This window comes from Hetaerina americana, unplaced genomic scaffold (genome assembly GCF_022747635.1).
Source record: "Hetaerina americana unplaced genomic scaffold, ioHetAmer1.1.p SCAF_7, whole genome shotgun sequence".
NCBI lineage: Eukaryota > Metazoa > Arthropoda > Insecta > Odonata > Calopterygidae > Hetaerina > Hetaerina americana.
Window position 1 is genome coordinate 16,453,860 of NW_027287316.1, and position 14,850 is coordinate 16,468,709.

General features: G+C 38.8%; 1 protein-coding gene across 1 annotated transcript in view; it reads left to right on the plus strand.

Annotated features, from left to right (window-relative positions):
* The first annotated feature begins 576 nt into the window (after positions 1-576).
* The window catches only part of Elk (Eag-like K[+] channel), a 520,200-nt gene continuing 505,926 nt past the window's right edge, over positions 577-14,850 (plus strand). Inside the window, exon 1 of the mRNA XM_071595144.1 lies at positions 577-680. The gene's annotated coding sequence lies outside the window, so the exon portion shown is untranslated. The remainder of the gene's footprint in view (positions 681-14,850) is intronic.

Genomic DNA, 14,850 nt, shown 5'->3' on the forward strand with positions numbered 1-14,850 from the left:
AATCTATTAAGTGCACATTGACGTTAGCGGTGTCGTGAAGTAATGAACGAAAGCCATTTGAATTGAAAAACAGAAATTCTGTGTGCTGCTGACTCACCTGAGTTATAAGTGATTATTTTAATGACGGCTTGATTACGGTGATTTGATGCTTGTGTAATTGAAACCTTTCGATATATCTGTGGGGAAAGTTTGCAGCAGCGTCCAGAAGCCTGTTGCATGAACTCCTTGGGACTATTATCGCGCTTTCATTTCGTGCAATAAGATTAAAGTGTTATCCTCGTCGTAGAACTCGCCTTACTAAAGTTAATACGAAGAACGACCTACGGTGGTTCCCCGGAGATGTGGCAGAGGTAGGCTTGCTGAAGAAAGCTTCAGCGGTACTTTGTTTTTGGGTGTGAAGACGTTATTGACCAGCTGAAGATTTCTCATCATATCTCGTCCATCGCGAAGAATGCAACAGGGCGCGGAAAATGGTTCCTGCGGTCGAGTTCGTTGAGTGGGACAACTTTTGGAGGATGGGAAAGGTGCCAATTTCTCAGTAACTGAGAGGATCGGACGTCCTTCGCTCAGCGAGTCCTCATCGTTGAACGCCGTGGTGGTTTGATAACCCCCTTCGACAACCGCCAAGAAATCGTATTTTGGCTCCGCATTGCCGTCTGTCGTTTATTTCTATCCAAGAGGTAAGAATAACATATTTCTTAGCTCTATACTTGTATTCGTTCTTAAGTTTCTTTCTTTTTCTCCAGCATGCTTTCGCTATCCTGAGAAAGCTTAAATGATTTGTGAATGTTTATTTTTGTTGGGTAGAAAGTTGGTTTTTGGAGCTTGTTTGCGATATGTTTCTGCTACTAGTTTGGGCGATTCACAAGGAAGACTTCGCAAAGTGTAGTTAAGTTTGTATCCACAAATAATTGCGAGTTGAAATTATACTTCTAATCATTTTACATGCTATCGTGCCCTTGAATGGTGGCTATTTATATGTTTTGGGTGCCATCTTTCATCTCTACAAAAAATGGCAATGGAAAGCTAATAAATTGAATTGTTTGATGAGAGATATTATAGGGCGTAAATATTGCAAACATTTTTGCCTATGTAAGCAAATATTTCTCTTTTTGGTCTATGTGTTTAATTTAGTCTAGGATAAACACGGTGCAAGATATGTTTGCCGTTTTGATTCTGCTTGGCATTATGTCGCATTGGAAGCACAGCATTGCACTCGAAGCTGTACGAATGAGCTCATCTTGTTCTGAGATTGATTCAGATAGGAATAAAAATTTGATATGCTTCCCCAAACAAATATCGTTTGGTGCCAACCTGTTGACAATGGTCGCTCAAGTTGACGGTTCCAAAAATCTCGGAAATCATTTTATTTCAGATTTGACCTGTTGAATTAATATAAATGCTTAAAATTTTGTGCTCACTTGTTTGTTCATTTTGTGTGTGAGAAATACTGGTTTAGTAATGAACATATTCATGTTTAGTCATGTACCAACATGTCCATATATTTATTTCAAAAAAGAATTCACTCATGGTACCGAAACGATTTCGCCCCCGAAGTAAGCACATTCACTAAAAGTGAGTCGCGTTTGACATACATTTTCATTAATAGTGGCCAGCTGCATTTCCTCTTCCACCGCATACATATTAATAGAACGTCCCGCTCCTACGTCTGACCGAGTCTGAACCGCAAAATGTGCTGCAGCGTTAGCTCAAGTGCACTGAACCACTTATGTATGCATGAGGAGTTAGTCAGTACACGCGTTGCAACCTGGGAGCCTCACACCCGAGACCTCGTCTTGACGGAGAATTTTCTGAAATGAATGTGCGAACTGAAGTTCTTCCACTCTGAGAAATGCATGCATCCGAGTATTCAAGTGACTACTTATCTCGCAATCGAAATGTCCCTTCTTGCGTGGATGTACTAGTAGGTTTTAGGTATCGGCATTGCTTGAAGATTGAGACGAACAAAGGACAAATAAAGTCGATAGCCTCTTGCCTGAGGCACCTGTCATGATGGTGATCGATCGGATTGAAAAGGGGAACGTCTTTTTTTAAGCGCTGTAAGGTGACGAAGAGGAATAGCATTTGATCGTGTTCAAATGATGAACAATGCATGGGCATTCAATGGATATAAAATACTTGATTATGAGCTCTTATTATTTTATAATCATCCCCAAACAATTCACTCCATAATATTACATCAGATAATAGTATAATTGCTTCGACGATTGAAATAACAATTGTGGATCTAAGAAATCGTATACCCCAATTATTGAAAAACATTTTGACAAGATTCCCTGGATATTTCAATACGTTCGTTGAAATAAGATTCCCATTTCAAAATATATCGCGTTGAAAAGTTGCATTCATACTCGTATGTTTTTATTAGGATATCGAAAAATATATTTATTTTTCGTAAAACTCGTATTTGATATCAGTAAATTGAAATGGACGAGAGCATTCAATTTATTGAATTTTGGTACAAGTGCGAAAATATATACTTAGCAAGACCACGAAATTGACAGAATCAGTTTATTTTTGGTAATAAAAATTTATGGAAATTAAAGATTCACTCTTCGTTAATATGCAAAGTTGTGTGGTCATTAACAATTTATCAATACAACATATTGCTGTCAATACCTTGGGACTCAAAAGAAGATGACCTGAGGTTCTATACTGATTTCATACAAGTTTCAGTTCTAGTCATATTGCAACTCCTTTGTAATATTTGAACTTATGATGTCATTTTTGCGACAATTTAATTCCACCATTTAATAAATTGGATTTTAGTCTATTTATTACAATACGCATAATGTCTGGTACTACAATGCCTGCAAATGGGCAGATGTGGAATCATAACTATAATTCTGCAGTATCTGTTGTATGATAACAGCGGACGTTTTTATTTGAGTATCACCAACTACCCATTTCGTGTTATCGCGAGGGCCGCTGGATCCGAGCAGGGCCCCGGGTTTTGAAATTAAATGTTTGCTATGAGATCGCGTCGGTAACATGTGGCATTCACAATGAAAATTAAGCTGAAGCTTAAAAGTCTTGGAGGTCTATCGACGTAAAAGGTTGCGCAGTTCATATCTGGAAAATGCCGGCATTGTACTGACGACTAAGTGGCAGCCCGAAAATATGTACACAAACCATGACGGCTTATTAATGAAGCATAAAAATTATTACGGTTATAAATGGTAACTAAAAGTTTAGAAAGGTCATTTATTAAAAAAATCGCGAAAGTTCTGTCTCAAGGAGATCCTGTAAGAGAATCCTGGCCAGGGCAACGTAAAACCTTAAGGATAGGACCTAGTAGGGTCTTATCATATATCATTTCTTTCATGCAAATATTTCGGTATTGGAAGAAGAATTTTGATGGTACCTGCAATGCCCGGGAATCATAAATCCAGCTTTCATCCACGTCGATAACGTAACACGAGTTAATTTATTTCCTCTTCAGGACAAATTGAACATTGAATGGCGAAATATGCATTCATTTGATAACGTTGTATTTAATAAGAATTGTTCGTGTTGTTTCAAGCGAGTTCTTTCTCTGAGAATTAAAGTAAATTAACTGTAGAGTGAATTCATTCTTAATTCAACGTTAAAGATACTTCAAATTGTGCAGTTTCAGGTGTGATTTGGTGGGATTCGAACTTAATAATGAGCAAATCATAACGATTTTCCACTAGATATTGATTTATTACACTGCCACAATTTCAATACGTAAAGTAAGCCGCTTTTGCGACATATTCCGTAGTTTTTTAGGATTGATTGAGGTCACCCGAAGATGATGTAGTGCATCGAGACCGGTGGTGTAATAAGTCATTATATAGCGGAAAGGTGATACAATTTGTTCATTATTAAAGACACTTCAACGCATTGGAATTTGTATCGACCGAATGCTATCATGATTAAGTAATTCTGTCATGGACGCGCGGCAATGATTCGGGAAATGCTGCCAGTCTCTGCCAAGTCGTAGCTCTCCCCTCGCCGCTCCATGTGCCACGTTGCTCTTCCGCGTATTTATGCACTGACCCGCCTGCTATCGATCTCTCGTTTCGAGCGAAGGTTCTTATCCGGACTATTCCCTGGGATGATTCCGATCGTCCTGCAGCGATTCCATGCTCTCTCTCTCCCTCCCTCGTCTCGCCATCGCTCATTCCGCGGAAGTTCCACTCAGATCACATGTGCCCTGTGAGGTCACATTTTTCAGTCCAACGCTGTTTTTTGCCGAACCTTTGTCAAACTCACACTATTTTATCTTCAGCTATATCCAAGTGCAGAACTATCATTCTAGTAGTAAATGATGTGGAACCTAAAGGGGTTCGAATGACTAGTGATTGGGCTCACAGTCGATCTCAGATTCTTACGGCATCATAAGTAGGAAATAAGATGAAAGAGTGTATCGCTATATTAAGAATGCTGATTCCGTAACGAGTGTGTTTTAAGTGTCGTAAATTAAAATCCATAGATACATGGAATCATTATTGGTGTAATCATAATGCATTTTCACCAAACATTGTCGCTGGATTACTCATTAAACCTTTTCTGAAGGAATAACCTTACAAGGGTAACGGTATGATCGAATGTTTGTAATTTTCTTCAGCGGAAATAAGGGACTGTAACAGAATAACTATCCTTTTTCTAGGTTAATGGACAATCCGCGCGAGAAAATGTATTTATTTAGCAATGATTTAACAATGCGCTCTCCTTCGTTGAGTTCGTAGCGTTTAAATTCGAAGGCATTTTATTTTACTTCTTCATGTGCTAAGTTCAATCAAGTACGACTGAAATCAGAATTGATTTTATAATCAAGATTTTGGTTTCGCAGCCTTTTTCCTAGAAATGTTTGACATTTTGCTTTCCCGCTTCACTCATGTGCCCAAGGATTATGCCCTGCAAAGTGTACAAAAATTTTACTTCATTTTTTGTAAATATATAAACGGGATTGAATGCACCGATTAAGTGTAGAATTACTCCTCATTTCTTATTTTTTAGTCCAAACATTCCTGAATGAAAAATATTTAGGGAAAGATTCTGAGGGAAAACTGGCGACAGGTGTTTCATACGTATGTGCCTGGAGAATTAGTGTGAGCCAAACCTTTGTGTTTATGTAAAAATTTAGTTTGGTTACTGTTCTAATATTACGGAATTTATTCATCTTCCTGGGTATTTGCTACCTACAAAAGTGTTTGTGCCACCTGGGTGCTTTTAACTGATACTTCTGTGATGCGGTGGGTTTTAGATCCTCTGAATGCTGCTGGAGTGATGAGATATTTTGAAAGGTGTTGGCATATTTAAAAAGGACTGTTAAACAAGAATTTATCAGTTCGTTATCAATATTAAATTACTAAACAATTTCATCGTAACAATGCACTATAAACTACCGATGAAACAAATGATTGCTCAAAGGAGGAATTTTATTGACGCATATACTCAAATTTTAAGCTGTAATTTTGATAGATAAACGATAAGATTTGACTAGTTTATGCATCATAAGCGTAATTAATAGAAAGAAATGATTTATAGGTATTTTACTATTCAGATTTTAAAATTATTTTTATAATTCTCTAGGTTGAAGAAATTTAGATTCGTGTTTAACTTAATAATCGATATTGTTTTAAATCTTTAAAAATTAAATTATTCGAAACAAACAGCGCCAAGTATGGATGTGCAAAATGTTCACTCAATGAGTGAGAGACATATAGCCCTTCAAAGATATTGGCAGAGAGTTGGAGCACAAGTTATTCTTTGCGATTGCGTAAATACTTTTAAAATGAAAAATGAGTGGCTTATAGCTGCCATGCGTTGTTAATTGAAAAAGAGAATCACAATAGAAAAACCAGCATCAACTTAATCAATTTTACGCATTCTCATCGGCTAATTTTGATCGAATATTGTTGAAAAACTTGCTGATTACATACATGTAAGATGTCAAGTAGGTAATTATGTATGTGCATGAATGTGAATACTATATGTCGAGTAGGCATTAATTACTGTAGCGTGATCATTTACTTTATAATGACTGTGCTTATGCAAACACTTATGCACAGTTCAATTTAGATCGCACAGAGATGTCAACAATTGTGTGGCCTTACCATTGGGAGACTTGGGAAGGAAGTTACAGGCTCTATTTACGCGTTAATCTGCTTTTGTCAGCCAGTTTTGGGAATAAGGATGCATTATTTAGTCACTCCTGGAAGTTCTGGAACATAATTGAGAAGTGAGATACCTTTGCATTACTCAATAATCAAGCACATGGCATTTGTGACCAACTGCAAATGTATGGATATTATTGAGCATCTGGAAATCAATCGTATCATTTATTTTTCGCTAGGTTCATATCTCTGCTGACCATATCGGATATTGATGCGAGTCGAAGCTGGTGCATCCCGATCCGCGATTAAAATCTTTATCAATATTAATTAATGCAGTTTTGTTTTAATTTTTCAAATTTTGGAAAATTTGATCTGGATATTTAAGGCCCCGTAGCTTTTGTTGCAGGGGTGCTAAACCAATAAAATTACTTTAGAATTGAGGGAATTGTATCCCTTTAAAACTTCCGTATAATAAGTGGCATAAGTTATCTTGTACTTCGGTCCACAAAATGTTAATTTTTGACATTCCATCCTCAAATTTGTTGTCTCAGGCGTAACTTTATGGAATTCACACAATATATTCGAAACGAAAGGAGTAACTTGGTAATACCACGCTAACCGCATTAAAATACGACCTAGATTTCGACGCTGGACGTCATCATCAGGTCAGTAACGTCATCATCATGCCCTGATGATGACGTCAAACGTCGAAACCTAGGTCGTATTTTAATAAAGTTTGTGTGGAATTACCAAGTTACTTCTTTCATTTTAACTATTCCATCCTCAAATTGATCCCATTAAATCCAGCAGGAAATCATGCATTAAAGTAGAAAACACATAAAAGCTGCACATGCATTGCACAGAAGCTCACTATAGAACAACGCCTTCCTTTTAGGTTTGCGTTATATGTATGTGATCATTATTTACTATTGATTAGGAATAGGCCACTGAATATACCCTTTCATTCTCGAATTTCGTATTAAATCCTTTTCCCAATCAATCGCAAAATACAAAAAGGTCCCAGTCTTAAAGAGCTTACAAAACATTAGGCGCTATAAGCGCTTGTGGAATAATTTCGAATTGTTGGAGATCAGCCATCAAATCTATTATCTCAGGGATGTAGCTATTCCATTTCTCATTACCTTAGGATTAATTTCCAGTTTATATTAGTGAAAGCGTACCTATTTGCTGGTCTTCTTCTTATTGTCTATGGTACGTATATTACTCTATAATTATCGCTCTAATAATTTCCGCTCTCCTTCCATCTCGCCCCGCACAGCAATAAAATAAATATATGTCCTCTACCCATCTCTTGGTTAATATTTTCTAATTTCCCTGTCCAAAATTTCATCCTAACATTCCAACTCCCCATTTTAAATGGTTAGGCCCTATTCTGTGCCTTATCTGCTGCTGCCATCGATACCGCTTTGCTATGATTCCGAGTGATGACCACAGATGAATTGCCTTCCCCCGCTGACGGTTACGGCACGGGCGACCCTAATCAGGGGCAAATATCATTGCTCCCGCCAGTGCAGATTTAGGGCTCACTAGAACACACAAGCCTTTCCACCACAATATATAGGGGGCATGTTGATGCGTGCTCTCGTACATATAATTCCCTTCCTTTTACTGTAGCCATCCTTCAACAACCGTTATTTAATGTCTTCCTTTAAAGCATTAATTGAATGTTTTCTGCAAATTACAACGTCATGAAATTTAAATCTAGGTTAACAGAAGTTTAATTGCTGAAATTTCCACATATTTGACTAATCTACTCTCTCTTTGAGATCCTTCGTTCGAATATAAGTATTGACATGATTACAGTAAAGATTACCATTTCAATACGTACTCTAGTTTTTTAACCGAATGAAAATAAGTGGAAATCTGCTGCTTGTGTTAATCCTTTTGTCCTATGTGTCACTTTGCGTAATAATTTATCATCGTAGTGATGCAGCAGTAATTTTTTATTTCAACATTTTAGAAAAAAATAAATTATGCCGCTGGACCTGGTCTCCGAGGGCCTTCCTTCCACTCGATAACATGAGGGAGAGTCGTTCTTAATCCCTTCAGGAATCACTTGGATCTCTAGACAGCGTCCGATCTCCAAGTCACGATACCTTTGCAATTGGTAAATGATAATTGAATTTTGTTGTTTTTAATAGGCCAGTCTTACCATTACTCCACGAACTTGCCTTTTTTATTCTCTACTGTGATCCGGCAACAGATATTTTTGTAGTTTGTCGACTACACTTGATGATCCTTTGGAGAATTTTTAATGCTATGAAAGATAATTTACTTCATTGAATGAGATGCTAATTTTTGAACCTTTAACTTCTTTCATTATGAAAATGTTTAAAGCCGAGGATATAATTATGAGTTTGAGAAAATATTTCCGTCATTCACTGACAAAATGAGGTTTGCCTCGCTGGTCTTAGTGAATTATTTCCCCGATGAGTGTCAAAATTCCTTGCATTATATTGTAAGATACGTTATCATCTGCAATTATAGCTTTCTTGACTTTGAATTGCGTAGTCGTAGTGTTAAAACCATGTGTATGATTGCTCCTTTTTGATAGCATTTTCTTTAAATAGTTCAAAGCTTGCCATTTGTAACTTGTTCTTTGAAGTCGCGGTCGGAAATCTATGCCGGAAGACATATGTGCTCCATGCGTTGGAAGTGTAAAACTAGATCGTTTATGATGATTTGAACTAGCTGCAGGGCACGATAAAAACTGCTCTGGAAGGTAGGTATCCAATATGGGTATTAGACGCTACAAGTTGGCGTAAGACAGTCAAGAATTCATATATTTCACAAGCCATTTGATCCAAAGCCGATGTAAACAAGTCTAGCACGGTTTTCTCTCTCAGTGGCGCTGACGGTGGTACAGGGGAAATTTATGAAGGTGCCTGGCGAAGCTGAGTCATACAAACAATCGCCGAACCAATTCACAGATGAGCAGTGTTTTTCATCTTACTGAAGACAGCAAAAATATCCTAACGCAGTTCAAAAAGCGTGGATAGATCTTATGGACTGACGGACAAAGCTGTGTTTTTGTTTCGTGAATGCGTGCAACTATGATGGTACCGCCTTCGGAATGAGACCATCTGGCCCAAGTTTTGGCCCTGCTGCGAGTTGCTCTTTTCAAATCCATTTGCTCTCATGTAGCTTCATGAAATGTGTGAATAGTTCTTACGAAGTTGTAAATTTCGTTTCGAGAATCAGGTTCCGAGAAAATAATATCGTTTGGCTTTCGCTAGAGTTCGCTTTAAGAACTTGAACGAAGTGGAATTTGGTTTCGAGGACGATGATAGCGAGCCATCCCATCAACGCTACTGGGAGGGAAGCAGGTGTCAATCGAGGAATTTATCACACCTCAGAGCTTGAATGGAACTATACCTTATTAATCTCTTATTTTTACTGATATTGAATCTAGGATTGTATTAGGGTTTCATTCAGAAGAAAAGTAAAATGTTTAACGGGCTAAGTAATTAATCAAAAACTAATCAAGATTTTCTGTTGAAAAATGCTGCCTAATGTTGCCCGTTATCAATCCACTAGTTTTTTCTTCAAAGGAGTGGATTAATATGACATATTTGAATTATTATTAGTTTTTTACTTCCGGTTACTTCTGGTGACTGGTTTGTCTCCAGAGATTTCGATAAACCATTTTGATATTAACATTATGCTTCTTAAGGTGGTTCTACCAGGGTTAACATAATAATCATGCTTGAGGCTGGATTCTAACTGTACTTTGAGATGAAAAGCGCAAGCGTCACCAATCAGTGCTTGTTTTAATTATATATTGAGTCGCGATATAATTTTACAAACAATGAAAGCAAATAAAAATCCTAATTTGAAGGTCAAAGCTCTTTAGATTTTTGTAAGGTTTTTTTTCACTTTTATCAATGATTGAGCATTAGGAGTATGTTTAATTGGATACTTGTGATGGTTTAAAAAAAAATAGGTCTTCAAGTACGTACTTGGGAAAAATGAGAAGGAAGTGTAGGTACGGAATTATCAAAGTAATGCCCAATGAGAGCCGTTTATTCTTGATGGTGAGATTTCCTCGATTGTATGGCTTGTAAGACATAGCTGAGAGAAAGCGATGGTATCATATTTTAAATTTGTTAATGGGACTTAAAATGCTGATGAGTGGTACATGATTGCTGATTATTCCCCAGGAGAGCTTTAAGACCAATGGTTGGAACAATTTGTTGTAGGGGCAGGATAATGTTTAACGGATCTCTCTTATCATGGTCATCCTTTAATGTTGGTGTCATGAATATATTCAGGAATCAGGTGTTTATAATATTTAAACTTGAAGTTCGTTAAACTAAAGTTAGCGTATCTATAATAAAAAACTCTGTGTGCCGTATACTTTTTTTGGTAAGTGGCAAGACGTGTTTCGCTACACTAGAGCATATACGCGAGTAATTCATTTGTTGGGATCACCTTCATATAGACCTTGAGAGGGAGAGGAGGAAAAGTGTAGATCCCCATCGCTAAGAGCACTCATTCTGTCCATCCTCTTCTCTCCCCTTGCTCCCATCTCCCCCATCTCGAAGCACTTAATTGCAATGAGTGATCCCATCCCCCCCTCCCTTCCCATCGCAATTTGCTCTCCTTTTCCGCTTTCCTTAATACAGCGTTAATAACGCCGATTCCGAACAACTGTATGGTACATGATTATGATACAGTGTAGCGAAACACGTTGTGCCAATTACAATCAAATCGTGGATTTGACCAATTTATTTTTGATTATGGATGCCCAAAATGTCCACGAAGTCACGCCCGAATGTTTTGAAGATGATAAAGGTTTAGCGTCTCTTATTAACAGTCTTCTAATTTTTTAAGCCCCTCTCTTGTGTGGAAATTTTCCTTGTAGTAGGTTTTTTTTAAGTATATCAGTAACATTTGTATTCAATAGTTTGCATATATGCTGGAGAAAAGTCTGCTCCGCTCTAGTGCAATTCCTTGCTCTATTTTTTGCCATTTTCTTCCTCTGTGTAATTGACTTTCATCACGGTGAAGAACACATTGACGGCAGTTTATATAAGAATACATATTTCTATACTCTTCAAATTTTAGCTACTTTCGCAAAGTTGTAATAAAGCAGAATTTACTTCAAAGTTTCAATCTTTCTTCAAAGAAATATACGAATATATTATTCGAAATAATTGCGTGTGGGTGTATATATATATATATATATATTTTTTTTAAAGTAATCTACCGGCTAATGTAGGTTTTGGATGGACACTAATACCAAATAAATATTTTGCGACTCCTAGCAAAACAAAATCCAGCAACCTAGTCTACATCAGGTCACTCTTCATCTCTGAGTTCATTTCTCCATTCATTCCGTCCAAATTCCCTATCCTGTTCCTGCCCTTTCCTCGATTGCCCAACATTGTTCCCTCTATTACAGCTTTCAGCATCCTGCTGTCTCTCAATATGCCCTTCATCCATATTTCCTGCCTCCATAGAATATATCCCAACAATCCCGTCTCTTAGCCCACCAAACCAAGTACTTCCTCATTTGTTTTCCTTTCGGTCCATTTCACCTTCTACCATCCTTCTCCACACCCATATTTCAAAAGCCTCCAAAATACTTCTATCATCCTGCTTCAGTGGCCACGTTTCCGCGCCGTACATAGCTACGCTCCTTATGAAAGTGAAAAAATTCTTTTCTTAACATCCTTACTCAACGCCTCAGATGGTGCGGGGACTGACGTACTGGCTTCCCACACAGAGCCCGGGTTCAAATCCCGGCGGTGTTGAATATTTTTCAGGGGTATCTTGATCCCTACTCGAGGTGCTTTTTGGAGGGCACTTTGAGTGAGTACGCCATCCGCCGGATGGGAAGTTAAGCTGCGGCCCCTTGGCGCCTTTCGTAAAGAGTAGGTTAATGCCGACGCCGGGTTTCTCTTCACCCTTCATCCTTTCCTGTCCATCCCTAATGGCGCAAATGACCTCAGCAGTCGGTCACCTCCCTTAAATACTACTGCTAGGCTAAATGCTACCACCATGTACAGGGTCGCACCAAAAAGTGGTAGTAATGATTTTCTCTGGCGCGAACGGAGCGGTGGAGGGGTGTCTACCTGGCAGGGTTAGGTGGAGGGGGCTCTTAGCAACAGACCGACACCAACCTCAGTCGCCTGCGGGCTGTCGTTGATTGAGGACACCGTTTTTAGTGAAGCAAGTTTTTTGTCCGCGTCGAAAAACAAAATGAATCTGAATTTAGAGCAACGTTATTCCGTGAAGTTTTGTGCGAAACTCGGGAAGACGGCAACTGAGACCCTCGATATGATCAAGCAGGCTTATAGGGAAAGTGCCTTAAGCCGTTCCACAGTATTTGAGTGGCACAAGTTGTTTAAAGAGGGTAGGGAGCTCTTGAAGACGACCATCGCTCCGGACGGGCGTCGACGGCAAGAACCGACACGAATGTGGACAGAGTGAGGACACTGCTGAACACAGACCGACGCTTAACCAGTGAAGAAATTGCAGACCAGTTGGGTCTGTCTGCACCCAACGTCCAACGCATTATTTCACAGGATTTGTCCATGCGCAAGGTGTGCGCCAAGATGGTGCCGAAAATCGTGCCATGGCGCGCTCGTCGTCAGACAGCTTCTGGCCAAATACGGCGTTGCCACGTTGCCGCACCCGCCCTATTCTCCCGATCTGGCACCACCGGACGTTTTGACTCGATAAAGGCCGTTCAAGAGGCTTCGACGAGGGTCATCAACGGCATTCCCAAAGAAAATTTCCAGCGGGCGTACGGGGAATGGGAGCAACGTTATACTAAGTGTGTAGCAGCTCAAGGAGCATACTTTGAAGATTATTAAGTCGATGTAAGTATATCGTCAATAAAATGCTTGTAAAAAAATCAGTCCTACCACTTTTGGGTGCGACCCTGTATAAGCTAATGGATTGGTATTGGGATGTTGAAGACTGATAAAGGGGAGAATGTATGTCAGGCAAATGAAAAAGGGGCAGGAATAGGATAAGGATGTTGGACGGAATGAAGGGAGGAAGGAAATATACGGAAGTGAAGAGGGGCTTGCTTTAGAGTAGAATGTAAGGTTGTGTTTTGTTTGGAGAGACAAGAGTCTTTTCTTTTTTTCAAGTCTTTTTGTTGTGTCCATTTAATACCTACCTTACCCGGTAGATTATCTATAATAATACAATGCATATGCACACACATAAATATGTAAATGTGTGTGTGTGTATATATATATATATATATATGTATGTGTATATGTATATATAGATACATATATATATATATATATATATATATATATATATATATATATATATATATATGTATATGTATATATATATATATATATGTGTGGGTCGCGGTAGTCAAGGGGTAGAGCGTTGGACTACTGACCGGAGGGTCCCGGGTTCGATTCCTGGTTGAGGCACTCTGGGCACCTGCACCCACCTACAGGTCTTTCTGGGAAACCATAACCGGCACAGGGAAAGGAACTGCCCCCCCTACCCTGATGTGTGAATTTCACACGCCGTCGGGCTTAGTACTGGGTGAACTCCGCCATCACCTATCAAAACGACTTTCGGGTTGATTACTGTGTATATGTTTTTTTTTTAATATGTATGTTTGTATCGTAACCTCACCCAATTATGCGGGCCGTAGTGCATATCATTTTTCTAACTTTCTCTCCATCACCCTCTTTTTCCTCACCCTGACCTTTACCTGTGTTCATAGACAAAGTTAATAATCACCACCGTGTTTATGTAACTTAAAACTGAAAGGGATTCGAAGAAATTCCTTCCGCATATTTGGTGTCAAGGGATATCGGGTTCTCACGGTAAAAAGTCAGCACGGATTAAACTACATTTACGGCTGTTTCCTCTCCTAAGGGTTTTTTTCTCCACGAATAACGCCCGATTTCCCTTCACCGTTGAGGTGAACCCTCTCGTGCGTAGATACCGCGTGCAGGAAGTCTTCGAGGAAGCAAGCCATAAAAATGGAGATCCGAACCCTGTCATCACCCCATCTTCTCTCCAGTTTTCGTCGTAAATTTTCACGTAAACTCATATTGAGCAGGATCCCCGTCGTCATCTTTGCTCGCCAAGTCTTTCCAAAAGAAGTTTCAAAATTGGACCTTCCCTTAGAGGATGGCCACCTGGTGTTTTCTCCCGGGAGAATTAGCCTTGTTTCCGCTTAGGAGGCTGCGTTTGTATAGTCGCGCTTTCATTCATTTGTCGTCGGACGCATCCTTTCAAACAATGCCTCTTAAGTTTTTTTACTTCGACCAGAATAGTGTAAAGAAAAGAATATAAGCATATTGCCCTTTGAATTTTTTTCAATGCGAATCGATATTTTCTCTACTAAGGAAACAGGGAGGCGCAATTATCAGGCCTAGGATATTGGCGATAGGAATTGAAAAGGTTTCGACACCGGAAATAACATCAAAATAAGTTTTAGCTAAGGTGGCGAATTAGTTTGTAATCTCGTTGATAGCTTTGAAACAAACATAATTTGTTATATTTCGAGATAATCCCGTCCATCAGTTTCGTTTGATCTCTATTGAAATGAACATCAATTTAATAAACTTAATAATGATTGATTATTAAAATATTCCATATTGAAATAGAGTGCTACTTCCGCGGGGGAGTGGATGTTTCTAGTTTCGTGCATGGCTTATTTTGATCCCATATGCTAATACCCCTCACACAACACTAAATTACTGAAAACAAGATGGTCTTTGTGACAACGCAT